Below are 23,020 nucleotides of genomic sequence, written 5' to 3' on the forward strand. Positions count from 1 at the left end.
GCAAACACAGTGACTGACTCTTCCACACAACAATTTGGCAATATATATCAAGGGCCTTTAGAATATTTATATCCTCTGACCCAAATAATTTTGCTGCTGGGAATCTATTCTAAAGAGATATTGTTTAATATGATAAAAGCATTATGAATAATTCACCATAGCATTATATGAAGTAATGAAAAATTGTAGGCAACTTAAATGCATGCCAGGGAAAGGATGATTTGTGGCCCCTCCGTGATAGAATATCATGTGACCATCACAAGAGATGCTTACAGTGCAGCTTGTTATGGCTGACACTACACTGTTATGGGGAGAGGTTGCAAAATTAAATGATTTCAATGATACAAACACACTTCCTTAGAAAAAACCCACTGAAATGTTAACCATGGTTTTCCCTGGGTGGTGGGATGAGGTCTTCCTCCTAATCACCTTTGCTGACTTACCAAGCTTTCTCCAGTGGGCATGTGACACCTTGTAAGCCCGCTAGCTTCTTTCTTCATCCATAACAAAAATGGCATGACAAAAATGCCTTTTTTTTTAGAGGACTTGCCTCTGTCAGTTACAGTTCTGTGTGTATACTTCCTACATTATTTTATAACCAGACAAAAGAGTTAAAAGAAACAACTTAAAAAGTGTTGCTGGTCTTTTTGATCCCTAGTCAAAGGCACGTCTATTGGCTTCACTGTCCCCTCTCAGGTGACAGCTTCCCAGCATTCCCTAAGCTTCCCCAGGAGTGGATGCAGGAGAAGGCACAGGCCAGGTAGGATCAGGGATGCTTCAGAGAGTACCAGGGTCCTGGTTCTGCATCCCCAGGGATGGGGTGGGGATAACCCTGGGCTCCTGGGCACCACCCACTCAGGCCAAAGTGAAAGCCCAGCCTAAGGCTGGGGACATCTCCCACCTCACTGGTCCCAGAGGCTGATGGCCCCCATGATGCTCATATTCCCCTATGATGTCCGTGTCCTCCATGATGCCCACAGCCCCTGTGATGCCCATGTCCTCCCATTATGTCCATGGCACCCCATGATGTCCTTGGCCCCCTTGGTGCCCATAGCTCCCATAATATCTATGGCCCACATGATGCCCATTGTCCCAAATGCCTATGGCTCCTATCATATCCATGACCCCCACAGGCCCCATGGTGCCCATGGTCCCCATTATGCCCATGACCCCCTGTGATGTACATGTCCCCAGTGATGCTCATGGCCCCTGTGATGTTCATGACCTCCATGATGCCCATAGCCCCCCAGTGATACCGAGGGACCCCCCCCTGCCCCCCACCAAAGGTGGCCTCTGCTCCCAGCCCACCACCCACTGAGTGCACTGTCCATCACACACTCCTTCGGGAACGCCCTGTGTCAGCTGGGGTGGCCAGAGGTGTGCGGGTGGCTCCTGGATGCAGAAGTTAGTCACCAGGGTGTGGGCTGGGGAGGGCAGAGGGAACCCGAGGGACACACTCGTCTCAAGGCTGGCCTCTGCCCTCTGGCCGTGCAGCCTCAGGCCTTGGTCTTACTTCTCTGAACTTTGCAGGGAGAGCCCGTGTTGGAGCTACCTCTCCAGCCAGGGCTAGACAGGGTGAGATATGCTTTAGATGTTAGCAGTGAATTATAACTCACATACACTGAAGAAGCACTCATCTTGGAGGTCCAGACTGATGTGTTTTGAGAACTGTTTAGATGGACCATCACGAATATCAAGTCTTAGAACATTGCTGTCCCCGAGAAAGTTTCCTCTGGCCCCTGTGCAGTCAAGGCCTCTCCCCCCACTACAGAGGCCACCACTGTTCTAATTCACTTTGCCTGTTCTGGAACCACAAATAAACGGATTCATTTATTATATGTCTGGCTTATTTCACTCACAAAATATTTCTGAGATTCACCAGTGCTATTTGTGTATCAGCAGCCCATTCCTCGATAAGCAGAAGTTTTCAATTTTATGTAGTCCAGTTTATTAGATTTTATTCAGATAAATTCAGATAAAATAATAATTTTATATTATTTTACCAGTTATTTCTTTTGGCATCCTGTACTGGAGGCCTCTTATTCTCCCAAGGTCAGTGTACCAGTTCATTGCCTCTGAGCTCCAAATACCCTTGGACATTTCTCCTTCCTGGTGAGCAAAATGTCAGGCTCCCCCAGTTCAGGGCACTGGAGGGGTGGAAGGGGGAGGAGGCTCTGATGCCTGGGGGTCTGAGGTGTGGGGGTCAGGACATTTGGTGCCCAGCCATGCACCCCAAATGACATTCCCTTGTGACCTTGCAGCCCCACCCTGGTGATTACCTTTCCAAGGCCTCTAGATTCAGCTTTCTCGCTCTCAGCCCCCACCTGCATCCTGATGCCCTGAGCTTGCTATGTACCTGGCCACCAGGCACAGCGCCTGCGCCATGATGGCTGCAGACCAGCTTGGCCCACACAAACCAGCAGATTTCCCTGACATCTAGTGGGCTCAGGCATGCCTTCTCCATTGAGGTCTAGCTCCTTCCAAGCTGACCTCCGCGAGCGCCCTCCCTCAGCCCTGGGTTCCCTGGAGCTTTCTTTTATGTCTCATCAGTGCTTACTAACTGGGCCTATTAGACATCCTGTTCGGGTCACTGTGTGGTCCCTACCCTCTGACTGGACACAGATTGACACAGTCACAGAGATACTCTCCAAGAAGGTCTGTGACCAATGAGATACAAGAGATCTATCAATATAGATATAGGTAGGTAATCTTTTTTTTACCACTTAATCATTTCTAAGTGTGCAGTTCAGTAGTGTTAAGTGTATTCACATTGCTGTACAAAAGATCTCTAGAGCTTTTTCATCATTCCAAACAGAAACTGTCCCCATTAAACACTAACTCTCCATTCCCTTTCCCCCAGCCCCTGGCACCCCACATTCTACTTTTTGATTTTATAATTTGATGACTGTAGATGCTTCATACACATGGAATCGTACAGTATCTGTCCTTTTTATGACTGGCTTATTTCACTTAGCATAATGTCCTCAAGGTTCAACCATGCTGCATCATGTATCAGAATTTCCTTCCTTTTTAAACTGAATAATATTACGAGTGTCTGGAGCGGGAAGAACTCTGGACGCAGGCTCAGACCGGGGGCTGGCAGCCCCTGAGCTTCCCTGTGTGTGGCGCAGCTGTCGGGAGCTCCCCGGGAACACCGCCAACAGTCCCTCTGCTCCTGGGGCGTCCGTGGAGCACGTTCAATCTGGGCTTCTCCTCTAGCACTCAGAGGACTTTCCTGCCACCCAAACAGCAGATGGTCAGGAAATGAAGACTCACTCCAATATCAACCAGGGGAAAATCTAATTGAATTGGCAAAACATACAGTCAGAAAAATGTGTGGCTTAACACATGTCATTTTGTTAGGTGTTGGCCTTTAGAGACCAAGGACCAATGACCAATAGCTGGGCCAGGGCTGGGGTGGGGCAGTGGAATTTCGCGGTCTTCTTTGTGTCAGCTTCCCTCCCAGGCTCACAGGCCTGGGTTCATTTCTACTCCACTCCCATCATACATGTGTGACTGGGTAGGATCCTCAGCTGGGATTCTTGTGATGGGCCAGATGCTGTGCCAGTTACTTTATATGCTGTGTCACTCGGGGCAAGTGTGACTATGAGTAACACAAACCCCAACATACCAGCTGCTTAAGCAAGAAAGATGATCTTTCTTATCATGTAGAGGATGTCCCAAGGCAAGCAGGATGAGCCTGGTGTGGCAGTTCCATGCTGTCAGAAACCCAGGTTCCTCCTAACTTCCTGTTCTGCTGTTCTCAATACGCAGTCTCCACCTTGTGGCCCAAATAGCTGCTTGAATTCCAGCCATCATGCTTGCGTCTATCCAGCAGGAAGGAGGAAGAGAGAAAGAAGTGTGCATCCTACACTCTAAGACACTTCCTTTTTTTTTTTTGGCCACGCTGTGCGTCTTGCGGGATCTTAGTTCTCTGACCAGGGACTGAACCCAGGGCCATGGCAGTGAAAATGCCGAGGTCTAACCACTGGACCACCAGGGAACTCTCTAAGACATTCTTAGAAGTTTCTGGATACTTCCACTCACATCTATGGTCAGAACTTAGCCACGTGGCTATACCTAGATGGAAGGGAATCAGGGAGATGTACTTTCTGTTCCAGGTATCCATCCATGTTCCCAACTAAAGTTTCTATGATAGAGGAAGAGAAAGGATAGTGGAGTGCACTTAGCCATCTCTGCTACACACACCTAATTCTTTTTTTTTTTAAGTTAGAATGTTTTGTTTTTTTTTTGATAAATTTATTTTATTTTTGGCTGTGTTGGGTTTTCGTTGCTGCCCACGGGCTTTCTCTAGTTGTGGTGAGCAGGGGCTACTCTTCGTTGCGGTGCGTGGGCTTCTCATTGCGGTGGCTTCTCTTTGTTTCGGAGTACGGGCTCAAGGCGCAGGGGCTTCACAGTTGTGGCACGCAGGCTCAGTAGTTGTGGCTCGCGGGCCCTAGAGCGCAGGCTCAGTAGTTGTGGCGCATGGGCTTAGTTGCTCTGCGACATGTGGGATCTTCCTGGACCAGGGCTCGAACCTGTGTCCCCAGCACTGACAGGTGGATTCAACCACTGCACCACCAGAGAAGCCCAACACACACCTAATTCTGATAAGTTCTAACCATTGTTTAAGTTTAAGTCTTATTTATGTTTTTTTTTTTAATTTTTATTTATTTATTTATTTATTTATTTATTTATGGCTGTGTTGGGTCTTCGTTTCTGAGGGAGGGCTTTCTCTAGTTGTGGCAAGCAGGGGCCACTCTTCATCGCGGTGTGCGGGCCTCTCACTATCGCGGCCTCTTTTGTTGCGGAGCACAGGCTCCAGACGCGCAGGCTCAGTAATTGTGGCTCACGGGCGTAGTTGCTCCGCGGCATGTGGGATCTTCCCAGACCAGGGCTCGAACCCGTGTCCCCCGCACTGGCAGGCAGATTCTCAACCACAGCGCCACCAGGGAAGCCCCTATGTATTTTTTGTTAAGTAGCCTGATCCCGCAGTATGAAATTCAAAACGGTGTGTGGTGAAACCTCTCCCTCTCACACCTGCCCCCAGAGGTACCCAGAGCTACCAGAGGTTGTCTGGGCCAACAGTTCTCAAAGTGGGTCCCAGGACCAGCCCAGCATCATCAGGAAACTTCAGAAATGCAGATTCTTAGGCCCCTGTTCCAGACTTGCTGAGTCGGACGGTCTGGGAGAGAGCCAGGAATCTGTGCTTCAGCCACCCCTCGGGGGTCCTGAGCCTGCAAATACATCTATGCGTGGAGGTGCCCCAGCCCGTCTGTGCCAGTGGAAGCCCACTACTCGCACTGTCCTTCCCACCATTTCACGGAGAACATTCAGGACCACAGAAAATTTCCCCTTTTTGAACAGCTTGCTTGAGAAAGAATCCACACCCCATATATTTTACCCACTTAAAGTGGTTTTAGTATATTCAGAATTGTGTATCCACCACCTCAATCAATTCTAGGACACTTTGATCATTCTTTTTTATTTTTAGTTTATTTTTTGAAAAGTCATATTCAAGTGACTCAGGCATTTTAAGAAGGCCTCCCCTCATGCCTGCCCCCACCTGCTCAGGGTCCCCACACCCAGGAAACCACTGCCTTGGGTTTCCTTCTGGAATCTCTTGTTGGGAAGGAGTGAAGCAGACACAGACCAAGGTTCTTTGTCCATACACACAGATGAGGGCAGGGCCACATTCTCACCATCCTGCACTTTGCACTTTTTCTTGACTTTTCTGTCGGGTGATGAGGCCCACCTGGCCGGCTCTCGGGGGACTCAGGAGCTCCGTGGGCAATAGGTTCCACTCACAGCAGGAGCAGGACCAATGAGGCCTCTGACATCTCCCTCTCAGGGTTTCTTCAGTCAGCATTCAGCTCTGGGCTACCAGCCTGGGAACAATGACATCCCTTCTCCCACGCTCCCCACCAAACGCTGACCCCAGACCCTGGGCCAGGATCCTCGGGGTCCTGGCCTGAAGTTCCCTATGGCATTAATCCTGTTAAGTCTGTCCCTGACTGAGTTGGCCAGGGCTCAGCTGGGGTCTTTGTGGGGATGCATCCTCACAAATATTTGTTGAAAGAATAAATGAAAGAGTCAGCTCATCCCTGAAGCTCCATCAGTAACTCTGGACCTTGGGCACTTACTGCACTTCCCCAAACCTCAGCTTCCTCCTCTGTAGAGTGGGGACTGGAATCTTCACCTCACAGTATAGTGGGCAGGATACAAAGAGAGATGACCAGTGGTCAGCTGTGCCTGGGACTGGGAAGCGGCAATGTTTTCCTCTTTCTCTCTTCCCAGAGGAAGAAAGTAGCCTTGAGCATAGATGTTGCTTTGTCACATCTAACGTTGATGCCCTCAGAGCCTGATTGTGCTTTGCTGCTTGGATCGCCCACGTGTCCTGAATGGCCAGGCGCCACCAGGGGGCGCAGCGCACCAGGGTCTGAGAATGGACCTGCTGTCCAGGAGACTGAGCAGGGAGAGGGCACAGGACTTTGTCTGAGGAGTGTGGAGAATTTAGTCAAAGGTTTTGTTGGGCACAGGCAACCAAGGGAAAAACAGATACACTTCATCAAAATTAAACACTTTTGGAATCAAAGGACACTATTAAGGGAGTGAAAAGACCACCCACAGAATGGGAGAAAATATTGGCAATTCACAGATCTGACAAGGGTCTAGTGTCCAGAATATGTAGAGACCTCCCAAAACTCAACCACAAAAAGACAAACAACCCGATTCAAAAATGGGCAAAGGACTTGAATAGACATTTCTCCCAAGAAGATATGCAAATGGTCAGTAAGCACATGAACGTATGCTCAACATCACAAATGTTAATCAAAACCACAGTGAGATACCACCTCACACCCATTGGGATGGTTAGAATAGAAAAAATGGAAAATAAGTGTTGGTGAGGATGTGGAGAAATTGGAGCTCTCATACACTGCTGGTGGGAAAGTAAAATGGTGCAGCCACTGTGGAGAACAGTTTGGTGGTTCCTCAAACAGTTAACACAGAATTACCTTACGACCCAGCAACTCCACTTAGATATATACAAAAACGTGTACACGAATGTTCATAATAGCCAAAAAACAGAAACAACCCAAACGTACACCATTGGATGATGGATTAAACAAAATGTGGTATATCCAAACAATGGAATATTAATCAGCCATAAAAGGGGTGAAGTGCCAGTACATGCTACAATGTGGATGAATCTGGAAAACATGCTGAGTGCAGGAAGCCAGGCACAGAAGGTCATGTATGGTGTGATTCTATTTATATAAAATGTCCTGAATAGGCAGATCCAGAGACAGAAAGTAGATTCGTGGTTGTCAAGGTCTGGGGGGCCCTGAGTGGTGAGTGATTGCCTGATGGGTACAGGATCTATTTTTTGTTTTCCACTTTCCCAAACTTTATTAAAGAAAAGGCAATGATGGTAGCTCTCTAGAACACAGTCAAATTTCTGGGATTCTTCCATTGAAAATGTGATATTTGATTTCCAAATATATGCCAGAGAGTACTAGGTAAGGGGGAAGCTAAAATTCTAAAATGTTCATCTTCCAACTTTCTCCAGTCTGTGGTCTGTCTTTGGATCAGCAGTAATCACCTGAACAGCCACTCTGGCTGCATGAATTTTTGTCTGCAGCTCTCTGAGCTCGTCTATATGCAGCAAGTGCAGAATTTGAGCAGCTTCATTAAGAACCACATCTCTTGTGTCAAAACCAAGAATATACTTGTCTAAACCAACAGGCAAGCCCTCTTCTGCTGGGTTTGTGCTAGCAACTGCATCCTGTGTCAGGGCTCCTGGACCAAAATGCTAATTGCCTGAAGTACTGCCAGGTAACCACCATGAGCTGACTCTGAAAGTTAGCCTGGACCATGACACCAGCCCTAAAATTAGGATTATTTACATCCAAATTGATCATGGGCTCTGCATTTTTAGTTGCATTGTCAGCATTTTTTGCATTATCGGGTACCAAATCCTTGTAGTTTTCAGCATTATCTCCATATTCAAGACTAACAGCTAAACCAAGAAACCAGTCAATTGCTTCTTGTCCATCTTGAATCTTGAAAGAACAGTTGACATCTCTGAGATACTTTTCAAAGAACTTGGGCTGGTCACTGCTGTGGATGTTTCTTAGATTACCTCTGTCTTCAGTCTTGTAGTGTCTACTTTTCTGGTCTTCAATGCAAACATCGTTTCTAAATTTTGTTTCATCTCTTCAGTAGAAGAGGTAGGTGGTGGTAGTTGAAGGCCATCGTGCTTCCTGCTTCAGTCGGGAGGGCGGGGTATTCTTTGGGGGTGACGAGAACATTCTGGATTAGTGGTGATGGTTGCATAAGTCCGTGAATGTGCTAACAACCACTGAATTGTACACTTTAAAAGGGGAATTTTATGGTATGCAAGTGATGTCTCAATTAAAAAAAGACCTTCTTGCTCAGTGTGATATGTGGTGGCTGAGGGTTGGTCATGTCCTTGCAACTCTGGCCCCCCAACCCAGGGCATTCTTAAACATTTCTGCCCAGTTTCCACATATTTTCAGCTTTCTGTCAAATTCATGTCCTCATTCATTTCGCACTGTGATTCTTTCTCTGGGGCTAGGTGGGGGGATGTGATGGAAAACTGCAATGTGGCAGACAGGAGCACAGCCGGGGGCCCGGCTATGTAGGTGGGGTGGGGATATTCACTGTTTCTGGGACCCTGCTTGGCTGTCCCAGGGCAGTTACAGCACAGGAACATCAGGTGTGCAGTAAGTCTGGGCATCTTGAAGGCCGTGTGCTCCCATCCTGGAGAGATGCCAGCAGGGCTGGCTGTCACCCCTCAGGTCCTGGGGAGGGGCTTCCTGTATCAGCTGGGGGCTGGACCAGATGATGTTGATTTTCTCTGTCATGCACAACATGCATGCATTCAAAAAATATCTCCAGAGGTACCCACAGTACCTCAGAGTAGATTAATTTATTCAACTAAATAACAAATAAACACTGTTTTATAATTGGCCCTGCGACTGAACTGCTGATCCGCAGTGAGGTTAGGGTGAAGTCAGATAGAGGCAGCACCTCCCCACCCTGAGGAGCCCAGCACAGCGGGGTGTATATCACGAGCTGACCATGACCGGGCACTGAGCACCACGGTGTGCTTCTTAAAGTGCACAGCCAAGAAAAGTGCCAGAACAGTGCCGGGTCTGGGAGCTCCAGGTGTTGGGAATCCAGGATAAGCTATCTTCCCCTCTATTATTATAGTTTCCATCCTGCAGGTCAACAAGGAGAGCTCAGAAAGGTCAGTGAACCTGTCCAGGGTTTCACAGCTGACCATACGGGGGCAACTTCCTAGTTTATCCTTAACAGATTGTGATCCTGTCTTTTTGCCTATTCATCTTTCCTCCCTTCCCTCCCTCCTTCCTTCCACCTTCTTCCTTCCCTCCTTCTCTGTGTCCCTCCCTCCCTCCCTCCTCCCCTTCTTTCCATCCTCTAATCCTTTGAGCAGAGACTACCACATTCATTCACTCATCTGCCCGTCCTCACCTTGCAAGTGCGGAAACCGAGGCTGGAGAGGGGTGCCACCACCCGCTCAAGACCACTGAGCCTCCTGGTTGCCTCCACCCGTGGCTGCAGGGACCCACCATCAGACACGCATTTCTAACATGCTGGGAGAAAACACACAAATAAACGCACATTCCCAAAGTCTTACACTACAAATACATAACCCAAACAACTTGACTACATCTGAATTACATCTCAAACCCTCTACATAAACTCAAATACATCCACTCTCACAAAAACACACTCATGTCTTCCACTTAACCCCAAATATCCACACAGACATCACCAACCCACAAATACAAATACACTACTCAGATTCTCACCAACTCCATAAATACACAAATAAACCTCACGCCAGGAATTCATGGAAACACATTCCCAATAGACTCCCAAATAATGATATACATAAAACCACCCACTGCCCATGAGGTCCTACAATCCCTGGAAGATCTACAAATACGCATATACAACATGACACTTCCAGATACACATAAACACCCCAATTGCCAAAAACAAGGATGTAACTTCTTAATATCCTTAAATACAGACACTGAACTCCAACAAGCCACAAACGCACATATATGTAATTCACACTACAAACACACCACACAGTACTTTCACAACCCCAGAATACAAACATAAACTACCTTAAGCCCCATACGCACCTGCAGTGGTGTGTTATCAAGCAAAGCCTTAATAACCTGAATCAGCACTCCCTAAAGAAGTGTGGAGATATATACCATTTAATTAATTTTAAGGATATAATGGATGTGTGCACATAATTTACAAATAACTTAAAATGTACACTATTCTTCACTGTAAATTCTATATACCGAATTGATTCTTACCTAATGCTTTCGTTGATTTTTGCTGAACTCTTGCATCACCAGCCAAACTATGCTTGCAATTCCGGCATGATTTGAGAGTATCAGACTACGAATAAATGCTTATTGTTAGATTCAGCAAACTTACTCCTCTCATTGACAAAAGAGTACAGTTTGAACATAAGTGTTGATTGATATTTTTATGTTAAAAAGTTACTAGTGAAGCTGTGAGGATGTTCGCTAGATCTTCACTCATATTCCAGTGACCTAAGCTACACCTTTGGAACCAGATGAGGGTTTTCAACTCGCAAGACCTCCCTCTAGCTTTTGTACTCTTCAGAACGCGCAGACTAGAACGGCACCTGTTTAATAGCTCGCACACACTATTTACCCCCCACTGTAGGCCCCGCAATCACTGAACCCTTCATGCAGCCGGCTCCCCAGTGGTGCCAATAACCCTGGGGTAAACCCCTCAAGGGAATCGAGCTCTATGGGGGCGTGAATCCACATTGTGGGGAGTCTCCTTACACGGACAAGGGCACAAATAACCCACAGGGTGAACAACAGCGCAGAGCCGTGACACCTGAGGGGTGAAAAGTCCCCGTACCCCTTACCTCAGGGCTCCTAGAATTGACTCGAGGCCGCCATGACAGGCCCCGCCCCCACCGGACGGCCGTTGGGGCCCCACCCTCCGCGCTCGCGCATGCGCTCCTGTCTTCCGGAGCCGACTGCCCCAACAGACGCCGGGAGCGTTTGGAGGACGGTGATCCGCGTGCCCGAGAGCCCCGCCCCAGTGGGCGTGCGCAGGCGTGCAGGCGAGGGGCGCGCGGGGAGCTGTTCCAGGAGGTCTCTGCAAGAGAGGAGAGAAATGCAGGGTCGGGCACGCTGCGGAGCATCTCTGGCGACGCTCCTCGCCGGGAACCTTCGTGACGGTCTCTTCTTAAAACCAGCTCTTGTGAGATGTGCACTCGTGATTTTTATATTGCACACGTGAAACGCATGCACTTAGCTACAAAGAGTTCTGGAGAGCTCCGCTCTAAGCACAGTAGCCTCAAATTGGGGCAAGTGCTTTCATGCCCTTTGGACTGCAGTTCCTTGGTTCTTGTTTATGCCTTTCAAAAAACAGTAGGTCCTTTTTCCTAGCAAGCCTGAAGTTTCCGTTAAAGAACAATTCTAGCAAAGAATTCAGACCTGGGAAACACTCTTAAGATACTGTCTCCTGACTCCGTTCCTAGAGTTTTTCCAAACGCATTTACTCTAGTAGAATATTTTTTCTCAGTGTATTTAATACATGGAGGTTTTTCAATAAATGTTGATTCACAGGTGTTTCCTTTGTACGGTTTTGTCTTTTTTTTAATAACTTTAAGAAAGACTTGACAATCTGGGCCAATTTCAACACAGCAGGTAGTATGGGAACTATTTTACTTTCCCTCCCTCCTTTTTTGTAATATCTTGCAGAATTTCAGTTGGCAATAAAAACAACAACAACAACAACAAAAATAGTAGCGGGATCAACTTACTGACCTGACTTTGTAATACTTCCCAAAGAAACTTCAATCATCAGATCCTCTTTCTGGTCAATTGCAAGATTAGAGCATTTCTCACTCAACAGGATGCCTCTGAAGACCCCTCACATCTAACAGCACTAAGCGCCTCCAAGTGCACAGAATTGAAAACTCCACAAGACACAAACATGGTATCTCTTCGTTTCTTTAATGTTTCGTGATTGAGTGGAAGATGAACTGTCTTCTGAGGCTTGTGATGCATGTCCAGAGTTGTTTTTTCTCAGTAGTCAATGCCTGCCCCCAGCCTCTGTGCAGGAATAGTCAGAGATCATGATCCAAAGGACTTTTAGAGACTCCCTTCTGTGACTGGTCTTCCCAAATTACATTTGGGCTAATTTGATTATCTGTGTCTCTGGGGTGTAGGATTTTGAAGTGGTACAAAAGTGATTGCAGAATTGGGACTGGCTAATTTTTGCACAATGCAATTTTTGTATCAGTGGCCTTGAGAAGACTCCTTCAAATACTGTATCAGAATTATGAGTGAGAATCTTGTAAATAATTGGTTCAATGACTGAACAAGGGGAGGAAGCAACAAGGAAGCCTGCCTTTCTTGAGTGCCTGGGTACAATATTTTGCCTCACCATCCCTCTAGTGTGAAGTTATTGGTTGACAATCATTTAAGTTTTCCTTCATTATGAAAGCTCCAGTACTGACCGATATTCCCAAATTGTTTATTTTTTTCAGTCCCCAACAGGAGTTTCTTTAGATATAAAGTTCACCATGATATTGCTTGAAATATTCTCACCTTATCTTCTCATCTTCTTCTGAGTCAATTTTTCCTGACAAGGGGCAAGGAACGTCTTAAGCACCAACAGGAGTCTTTTTCACACTGTGGAACAGTCTTTCTAAACCTCTGTTTCCTTCCCCAACACCCCACAATCAGTAGGAGTTCTACTGCTGCTACAGCAGTGAGTGAATCTCGTCTCCCAAGAGGTTGGGTTGTAATCCTCTGAGGTTTTCAGCCTTCATCTCCCTTGACAAGTTTCCTAACAGTCCTCTCTTCTCACAACACAAAACACAAATACTCTTTCATATCATTTTGATAGTGTTAAACTGACTGACATGGATTCTCAATATGAAAAAAATAATCAAACAAGTTTTTTAAAAGGAATGCTACCATGATTCCCGTGCAGATGGGACCATATGCAATGATGAGGCCTAGATTCTAAAGAGCAAGGGTATGAAATGCAGACAGGAAATTAACAAACTTGTAAGCAGGGCTTGCAGGCTAGGATTTAGATGGAAGTGGGTTTGTCTGAATGGGGATTGGTAACTGGTAGATAAACGCTTGGCATTGTGTCAAGGTGCACATCCATTTCATGGGTAGTGGATTTTTAACACCTAGAAAAACCAGGGCTCTAGGATGTTTAGTCCCTTTAACATAAGGAAAGAGAAAAAGATTTCCTGCCTTCTTGTTCCTTACTTCTGTCCTTACCCCTACTAAGCCAAGATGTTCAGTGCTATATGATGGGTCTTCCAAATCCATTTCATCCAAAGAGCCTGCAGATTTTATGTATGTTTACAATTGTGTTTTCTGTTGGAGCCAAGATGCACACTTGAGTCTCTTTACTCCAAGTTCTCTTTCTCATAAGGATGAGTGACTAATACTAGCTTGGTATGTTTATACTTTCTTGGTAGTGTTGCCAGACAAAATACAGATTTCGAGTTAAATGTAAATTTCAGATAAACAGGGAAAGAATTTGCAGTAAAAGTATGTCCAAAATATTGCATGGGACAAAGTTGTACTAAAAACAAATTCATTGTTTATGTGAAATTCAAAAATCAAATTCAGTTAGGCATTTGTTATTTTTCTTTGCTAGATCGAGCCACCCTATTCTTTCAGGTACTTTGAAATTTAAGAGACTGTAGAAATTCTTGTTCTAGGTATCTAGTGCAGAAACAGAGGAGCCACGATACCCGTACAATCATTGGAAATATCCTCAGATATATTAGAACATATATGAATTTTCAACTAGAAAAAAAAATGAAGGCATTTTTAAAAATGAAAACAGATTGCCTTCGTTTTTAGTTGCATGACGTATCTCTGGAAAGATTTTAATGAAACAGGTAACACTGGTTTCCTCCGGGAAAGAGGATTGGGTTGACAGGGGAAAGAGGTGGGAGGAGGACTCGCCACTGCATATTCCATTTTGCACAATTTAATTTTGAACCATGAGAAGGTTTTACTCGTTTAAAATATTATACTAAAATCATTTAAAAGGTAAAAAACTAAATCTTTAACAACCATGGAATACTATGAGAAAGACATTTAGTGAATTCTGGTCTTGGACATGGGGGCTGCATGACGGTTTTTTGATGGACGGGGGCTTTCCAGCACAAAGGATCATTAGTAAGGCTGGTCCTGCTGGATGTTGGTTGGAGCACAAGGACCACTCCCTTAGGAGTGATGTACATACAGCAGTCAAAGACACTGGATCTGCTGAGACAATCCTAATTTCAAATACTCAGTTCCATGTGGCCATAAATACCCAAGTGTTTATCAGACTAACAGTTCTGAATTTTGTTCAGAAAGTCTAGTCTCTGTTGAAGTAAGTCAAGAGCCAGGTAGGAAGCAGAGTGTGTTGAGGGACACAAAACTAGGTGGATGGAAAAAGAAGTGAAAGGAAGGGACCGTCAAGTCCAACCTCGGTGCCGTGAATCACAAAAACAGTCTATAAACTGCGTAAAGAGGCACACGCCAATTGTGTTGCCACTGTGTGAGGTGGAAGGAACTTCCGGTTCTTGCCTACCTGCCAGAGCCCTCGTGGAATGTCTCCCCACCCCCACCCTACCCAGACCCACGTGCCCTCTGCCCCTCCCCCACTGCAGAATGTTTAGATTCAAACCTGTCCCTCCTTCACTTGGATCCTGAGCATTTGCTGAAGCAGGTCACTCTCTGGGTCCTGGTCTTGACTTTTCTCATTGAGGCTACCAGGCAGCAGTAGTCCGTGCCCAAGCCTGCAGGATGGCTTCAGAAGGAGGTAAGCCTATAGGCTGGGGGTGTGTTCTCAGAGACCCTGCCATCCCTCACATCCTTCGGGTTCACACGTGACACTTCACTGTGGGCACATAGTTGGACTGAAGTAGAGGGAGAAGAGAGCACTGGACACACAAAGACATTTCACCTGGGGAGACTGGGGAGCCTGAAGAAACCTGAGACTGCACTGGGGAGGAGAGGTCATTGGAGGTGGATCAAGAGGAATTGCCCTGGCTATGGAGAAAGGATGGCAGCAGGCAGGTTGATTCTTTCTAGAAGGGAGACAAGCCACTTTGAAACGTGTGTGTAAGGATGTGTGTGATGTCCTCGTGGTGACACAGGGAGGGTCATGAGGAAAGCCTAGACCTGTATTGTGTTCCTGAGGCACCTGAAACTTGCCTCACCATATCTTTCTAAGGGATTTGAACAGGAGCATACTGTATCTAAGGGGGCCGTGGGGAGAGATGGTCTTGGTGAGAAAACTATTCAATGGGGCTGTGTGTGGCCACACCTGCAGTGAAGTATCCTCTCCGAGAGCTAGGCAGGAGGTTACTCTAACTGCCGCAGCCCACACCTCATCCACTCCTCCCAGCCCAGAGCTCACTTCTCAGTTCAGGCAACTGTTGCTTTGGATTCAACAGGGGATGGGCAACCGTGTAACTTCAGCCAAGAGAGGGCTCAGGTTCCTGAGTTGCTCTGAATTGTTCTTCCTTTTGTGGAATCGCAGTACTTCAGACCTACTTCATCTCGTCCAGTATCTCATGGTGGACTCTCAGGCTGCCTTGAGAGGAAGAGTTTGTTCATATTTCATGTCACTCCTTCATGGACAGGGAACAGATGTGGAGTGGGGTTGTTTCGGGTGGAATGTCTGTGAAGGCTGCTTCCTCTTTTAAAGGGGGAAGGAGTGTAGCCCAGGGTCAGGAAGACGATCTTCTGTGTTATTATTAAACGTCCTATGACACCTGTTCTGATTAATTAGGTGCACCGTGGTGTGTACCTTGTTCTCCTGAACAGGGATGTGTTCCAGACAACTTGATCGCCATGGCAACTGGCTTATGCCTGCTTCTCAGATTGTCTTTCCGTTATTGGGAGCTGGAAGGGGAAGGACCACAGGCGGTCTGTACTCCCATGACCAATGTAACATGACAATTCCTTGGCCCTTGTTTAATCCTCTGCAGCCATCACTGGCTGTGAAATGACAGAATCTAAGGAACACGTGCCTACTTCTCATGCACCACCCCCCCCCACCCCCGCCTCCTAGGAACAGAACTCCTGAGTGATGACAGTGACTCTGGGCACTGGGGAGGGGGTGGCAGGACCTGGCCCATGTTACGTGTCTGCTGTGGGTTGTTCTGAGATGCAGGTGCATTCTGGGCCAGTGTTATGGGTTTGTGTCAGGATTCCATTAGAGAGATATTTTCCAGCATTTTGTTTTGTTTTGTGAGGCTAGGAAAGAAAGAGGGGATTTATACTGAGCATCAGGAAAAGGAGGACTGAGGAGGAGGTGGGGCCCTAATATTTTACACAATACCTGTCCACAAAGGGCCTTTGGGTGCCTAGAACTTACCTTGGAGGAGGTCCGTACCTGCTAGTACGCCGGCTGAGGGGCATTTCCTACAGAGCGGATGTCCACCCAGTTCCAGGTCTTGGGAGACAGCCTGTGAGGCTTAGGTGCCAGGGGGTGCCTCAGGGAGGCTCTCCAAGTCAGTGCTTGCTGAGGCGATTTCTTCTCGGCAGACAGGGGTCAGGGACCTTGGTGGATGGGCGCGGGGTCACCAGTGGAATAATTCTCAACTGGAGGTCAGGGCATGAAAATCACTTGAAGACATTTGCACGCTGCACAGTTTCCCTTGTCCAAGTGTCCCTCACCTGTGGAGATTTACACTCTGATGCCACAGAAAGCCTCAGTCCCACTTGCCCATTCTCCTCCTCCATTCACTCCTTTCCTTTGTCTCAACAGCATCTCCAGTGCTGGGAGCAGATGTGACCATGAACCCCAGTGCCTCCTTGTCTGCTTTCACGGCAGTGCCCTTCCCTCCACCCATTCCTGGCGCCCAGCACCGGCCACCCTGGCAGCAGCACCTGCCACCTCCCATCACCCCAGCATTCCCTCCTGGAAGCAGCCTGCTGCTGCCAGCTTTCCCCAGGACGCCTTTGGTGGCTAATGGTGGCCGTGGCCCCAGTGCCCCTGGGGCTTGCAACCTCACTGTCCAAGTCAGGTCACAAGGGAGGCCAGTGGAGGCCCCCCAGACTCAGACCTTTGTTGTTACTCAGGCCCCCCTCAACTGGAGCGCTCCAGGGGCCCTCAGCAGGAGTGCTGCATGTCCTGCACCCGTATTCTTAGCAACCCCTGTGATGGAGACCGTTGTGACTGCTCCAGCTGTTGGAGTTAGTCAGGCTGGCAAGGGAGGCTGGACCGCAGGCTTTCCTCCTCAAGCTCCACCACCAGCTGCCCAGCTGGCCCCTATCATTCGCCCAGTGAACTCTGGGCCATGGCCACATGGCACTTCCAGGGAGGGCCGCCTGGCCACCAACCAGTCCAACGCCTCGCTGGATGGCTCCTCTAACCCCCAGAGCGAGTACAGTAACTTCCTACGTTGGCAGCACATCAAGCCCCTGGCCTGGAGACACTTTCGCCTGAGTCCTGATGCAGAAGCTTATTCCTGCTTTCTCATGTGAGTGAACGCTCAGGGGATCCTGGGCTTATTGGAGCTTTTAGATAAAGAGGAACTGGGGATGGACTCGCACGTTAGGTTTCTAGGGATACTGGAAGGAAGGTGTGAGGGTGATGTCCATGCTATGAGAAGGCACATTGTCGGTCACATGGGTGGGCCTGCCAGCCCATGACATCATGACTGAAATGTGCCCCATCTCAACTGGCCCCACCACCCTGTGAGTCTAGCCAGCTTGCTCTTCCATGATTCTCATGGTAATATGGACTGAAGACTTGCAGTCAGAGAGGGTCGTGGTGTAAGGTGAGGCGCCAAGGAGTGGATGCCGCACTCTCCTGTGGTGCCGTCTCCTTTCATACAGGACTTGAGTGTACATGGCCAGGGGAGGTCACTTCAGAGGAGGGGGAGGAGCGCGGGACCCAGGAGAGCGCTTTATGCATGCCTCCACTTCGTTGTGGAGAATTCCACTAGGAACAGGGTGATGGTAGAGCTCTCCTAAGGGCGTGGGCTCTCTCCCACTAGAGTTGTGAGCCTGGCAGGCATTTCCATCCTAAACCTCCGGTCCCTCGTAAAAAGGGACAATTACACTTCACTCAGAGGACTGTGCAGAAGACTCCTTGGGCTAATCTATGAAGTGTTAGCAGATTGCTTGGCACATGCCACGCCTCATTGATGATAGTGATCTTTATTATGAAAATGCAGCCTTGAAAAGGAAAAGAGCTCCCCAAGGCACAATGTCCCAGCTGTAGCCTGGGAGTGGATGGTCATCCTTGAGTGAGTGTGAGGCGGTGACAGCAGTGGCCGGGAAGGCTTGTCTTTGCCCTCCCAGACCCCCGCCTCTCACCCTCCTGTTGCTCAGTCATGCTGTGTTCAGTGATGTGTGGTCCACATTGGCGGGTGGGGTCAGGCAGGTGGGGGCTGGGCTGGGCCCGGAGACTGACCCCGAGGGCTTACAGCCCAGTGCTTCGATCCCTGGCCGGCCTGAAGCCCACCATGACACAGGAGGAGGGACTGTGGAGGGCCGTGCAGGAATGGCGGCGCAGAAGCAACTTTGACCGGATGATCTACTACGAGATGGCGGAAAAGTGAGTCAGCGTCCTGGGCCCAGGGGCTGCGTGGAGGGTGAGGCGAGTGGGTGAGGGCAGGGTCTGGCCGTGGGGGTGCTCATCAGAGAGGACAGAGGAGAAGGGCTGTCACCCAGCACAGGGTCCCCGCAGCCCAGGGGCCCTACTGTCCTCCAGAAACCCCTCCCTCACCTTGAGAGTTTGGGTCTTCATCCTTCCTCCACCAGGAGCTCTGCCCTCCCCTGATTTTGACCTACCCTTGCCTTGACATGAAGGTCTCAGGACGGGGCAGGGTGAAGCTGTGAGTCCAGTAGGGGTCCAACTCCGGCCATATGGGCTGGGCCAGGAAAAGAGCTCCACCCACCAGCCTGCTGCTTCCTTAGTGGTGGGTGGCTGGCGGCCACTGACATAGATTTGGGACCACCTCTCCTCATGAAAAGTGCCCTGAGTGGGTACCCTGGCATCCCTGAAGAGGCTGGGGAAGCCAGCTGTCGTCAGCCCAAGGGTCTCCGGCCCTTCCAGTGTTTGCTCCATGGTAATCCCCTTGGTTTAAGAAAGAAAACCAAACAAACGAGCGCCTCTCAGAGGAAAGGAAGGCCTCTCCTCTAAGCTCAGCATCCACATCGTCCAGCCTCTCCTGGGCCCTGTCTCCAGGTCTATGTTCCAGGACTCTCAGTCCTAGCCCAGGATCCTGGATTCGGGCAAGGACCCCTGTGGGGAACACATGCCTGTTCCAGCCTCTGGCTGTCAGCCCTTCATGTGGTTCTGGATGGGGACGGGGGGCATGAGGAGGGTGCCCCCTGGGTCAGCCATGTGTCCCGTTGACCTGGTTCAATTCAGCGACCTGGGTCTATGCTGTTGAATGCCCTCCAGTGCTGGTGAGGCAGGAAGGGTCCCAGATCTTGTTATCACTTCCAGGAGCAGCTCTCTGCTGTGGACAGCACCTCACAGGGCCTTGACGGCCCCAAGGCACATCCTCTCCCAATGCCTCATTCTTGGCTGCCTTTGTTGGGTCCAGAACCCAGGCCTTTTTCTCAGGGTGGCCTGTGCCTCGGTCACCCCCCAGGTTCATGGAATTTGCGGCCGAGGAGGAGATGCAGATTCAGAATTTGCAGTGGATGCAGCGCGCGCAGGACCTGCCTCCTCCAGCCCCAACGGAGCTAGATCCTCGGGGGTCCCCAGCCCCGAAAGTGGGCCTTCAGCCAGGCACCCAGGTTCCCACTGGAGTTGAAGGCACAGGTAACAGGGGCCTAGGGTTGGCCACTGTCCCCATGTGGATCCTTTTCCTTCAACACAGGGGCATTGGTCTTTCAACCAAAACAGCCACCGAGGCGGGGGGTGGGGAGGTGGGGTCTCAGCTGCCCTTTGTCACTACGGGGTATTGACTTGGTCAGTTTTGTAACTCCTCTCACACCTCCCTGTCAAAGGACCCCACACTAAGTCTGCCTAAGAAGTAGGCTTGATGGGGAGACCCCTAGAAAATTGGAGGTTCCCCACTTCCTTACTTGTGACTCTCTTAGATGACCCCCTAACCTCCCCTCTCCAACTGTGCATGAGGCTTCAGATGGTCCTGACCCCTCCCACACCCACATCAATGTCCCCCAAAGAATGCCCTCACCAACGTGCGCTCGGTGGTCAGGAGGTGGACCGGGAGTCCCTCACCTTCCTTCCCTTCCTCCTGCTCTGCCTCAGCCTGTGCTCCCAGGATGTCCGGCCCCAGGGCCCAGCCCTCGCACCCGAAGCCACACAAATCCCAGCGGACCCCGGAGCCCAAGACACCCAAGGAGATTCCCCCTGAGGCTGTGAGGGAGTATGTGGACATGATGGAGGCGCTGGTGGGGCCCGTCCACTCAGCCACAGGCGAGTCAGATGCAGAATGTGGAGAGGACGGAAATGAGCTGAAGCAGGAAGAGGACGACACCTACTCGGACCCGGGTCTCTTGAGCTACATTGACGAGCTGCGTTCCCAGGAAGACTCTGTCACCAAGGTAGGCTGGGCCTGGAGCCTGGGGTCTACAAGATGCCAGGGCATGGAACTCTCAGCACCCAAGGTCTGGGTTCTGCTCAGGCCGATGGGACTTAAGCTCAGCTCCTTGTTCCTGAGCCTGGTGTTAGGGGAGGTTTACGCAGATGTATGTGTGTATATGTTTGTGTCTGTGTGTATGCCTTTGTGTGTCTGTGTATGTGCATCTGTATATGTGCTCTTTTGTGTGTGACTGTGTATGTGCATGTTTGTGTGTGTGTGTGTGTGTGTGCTGACCATCCCCGCCTTGTGGAGGAGAGTGGAGGTGGGTCTCTGCTTTTCACTTTCCCTCCTGGTCTTCTTGTGTCACAGGCCACTCCTGGCCAAGGATGCTCACAGCCTCTTCTTTCTGTCCGAGGTGGAGGCAGTCATTCACCCTCGATTCCTGGCAGAATTGTTTTCCCCAGACCCACAGCTGGATCTCTTGGCCCTTGCTGAGGAGCTGGAGCAGGAGGAAGGACTCACCCCTGAAGAAGTGAGCCAGGAGAGGGAGAGGGATACTTAGGGAGCCAGGGGACTCCAGGGGAGGGGGGACCCCAGGGGATCCAGGGGACAGGGGAAACCAGGTGGCCCAGGGGAGCCAGAGGAGGGAGGGATCGCAGGTAGAACAGGGGAGACAAGGGACACCCAGGAAGACCAGGGCACGGAGGGACCCCAGTGAGCAGGGGAGAGGTAGGGCCCCAGAACAGGAGGCCCACATGGCTCTGTGCATCCCTTCCCTGCCTCGGAGGCCTGGCATGGGGAAGGGCCCTCTCTGGGGTGGGTGTAGTGCAGGGTGATAGGAAGGAGAGGATGGGGAGCCGGGAGCGGAGGGAAGGACACAAAGCTGGGAATAATGTGCAGGAGGATGGCAGGAATGCCACCGTGTCTGTATTTGGAGTCTAGTCCTGGGGTCACCCATCCCCTCCTCCCCGCCAGGGCCATTGTCCCACTGCCCAGTGCTCCTCCTCTCACACGTGCGTGTGGAGCCGTCACTGTCCTCCTCCCTCCTACCAGCTGGTGCAGAAATGACTCCTGGCCTTGAAAGAGGACGAGGGTGGGCCGGCAGCCCCGAGCCACAGTGCACCCGGAATGGGCTCAAGTCCTTCTGAGTCCCACGCTGGCCAAGGTGCCCAGAGGCACGACCAAGACCGCCATCTAAGGGTCAGTGATGAAGCCTGCCCACCAGAGATTGATTTTGAGGCTCTTCATAGGCCCATCGGAGCAGACACTGGCCTGTTCGGGCCCAAAGTCTTTGTTTCCTCTCGAGGACGTCAGGAGGTCTCTCCATTCCGGGCCGGACGGCCCTCCCCTCCCCAGGGTCAAAGGCGCACTGGCCCTCTACTGGGACCGAGGGATGCGTCTGTTCTCAGAGAGACCTCTCCTGTTCGGGAAGTCCGAGGGCCCAGGGACGCGTCCAGTGAGGACGAGGAGGAGCTCCCCAGCCTGGCCTTCCTCTTGGCCCCTCCGCAGAGCCTGCTGCCTTGCGGGCTGTCCCAGAGTCCTGCCCCTGCCTCAGGCGTGGCCTCCTCTGGAGGTTGGGGGGCCCAGAGTGCTCCCCAGGCCCCCTCCCCTCAGAGAAGAGGCCTCCGCCCAGCTCCACCAGCCGCTCCCAAGTCGAGGAAGCGGGCTCTGTGTGGGCGCCCAGCCGCTGCTGAGAAGCTGCCCATCCCCGGGGCTGGCCACGGGGTCTCTGCGAGGCCAGCCTTGGCTCTGGGGCTGGCTCGCCCCTCACAGCCGAGAAAGAGAAAGCGTGACCCGTTTGTCACAGGGAAGAGGAGGAAGAGGAAGAGGAAGCACTGCAGCCAGTAGGGAACAGCCGGGCCGGCCCTCCAGGGCGAGCCCCCCAGGGTGGCCCCCAGGGGAGCCTAGGGGCTCCTCCTCACCCCAGTGCTGATCCTGGATGATGTGGGGGGAAGGGAGGGAGGGCAGGACCACCAGGGCGGGGAGGGGGAGTGGGATTGTGGGGGGTTAGGGAGGTGGGGGAGGTGGGTGTGGGCAGGACCTTCGGAGTGATGTATGTAAATTGTGAATAAAGATAGTTTTGGTGGGAAATGCTCTCAGGCCACTGTCATCTTGTTCATGTGGAGCTGCTCCACGGAGAGCGATCCTGAGAGGAAGGAAGGGTGAGGGAGGTCACAGGAGCTATGCATCTACAGGTGGCCAAACCTTTCCTCCACATACACAAGGACTCCTCAGGCTGCCCCTGGGAACGCACAGCTCTCACTTTCCCCAGGGACCCCCTCATCATCCCCTTCTCTAAAGCCTGCTTGGCTAGGGGCCTTCTGGGGCATCTGTACCGTCTTCTGCATCCCTGAACCGTCTGGGGAGGGAGAGCTGCTTTTGTGCGTCTCAGCCCTCTGGACACTAACCAGTTTC

The 23,020-nt window shown here is 50.3% G+C and overlaps 2 pseudogenes; one reads left to right on the plus strand and one right to left on the minus strand.

Moving 5' to 3' along the window:
• Positions 1-5,533: 5,533 nt before the first annotated feature.
• LOC133097369 (RNA transcription, translation and transport factor protein-like) lies at positions 5,534-14,401 on the minus strand (annotated as a pseudogene).
• Positions 14,402-14,891: 490 nt separating this feature from the next.
• Positions 14,892-22,453, plus strand: LOC133097370 (NUT family member 2G-like; annotated as a pseudogene).
• The last annotated feature ends 567 nt before the right edge of the window (positions 22,454-23,020 follow it).

The sequence above is a fragment of the Eubalaena glacialis genome, chromosome 9, assembly GCF_028564815.1.
Source record: "Eubalaena glacialis isolate mEubGla1 chromosome 9, mEubGla1.1.hap2.+ XY, whole genome shotgun sequence".
In the NCBI taxonomy this organism is placed as follows: domain Eukaryota; kingdom Metazoa; phylum Chordata; class Mammalia; order Artiodactyla; family Balaenidae; genus Eubalaena; species Eubalaena glacialis.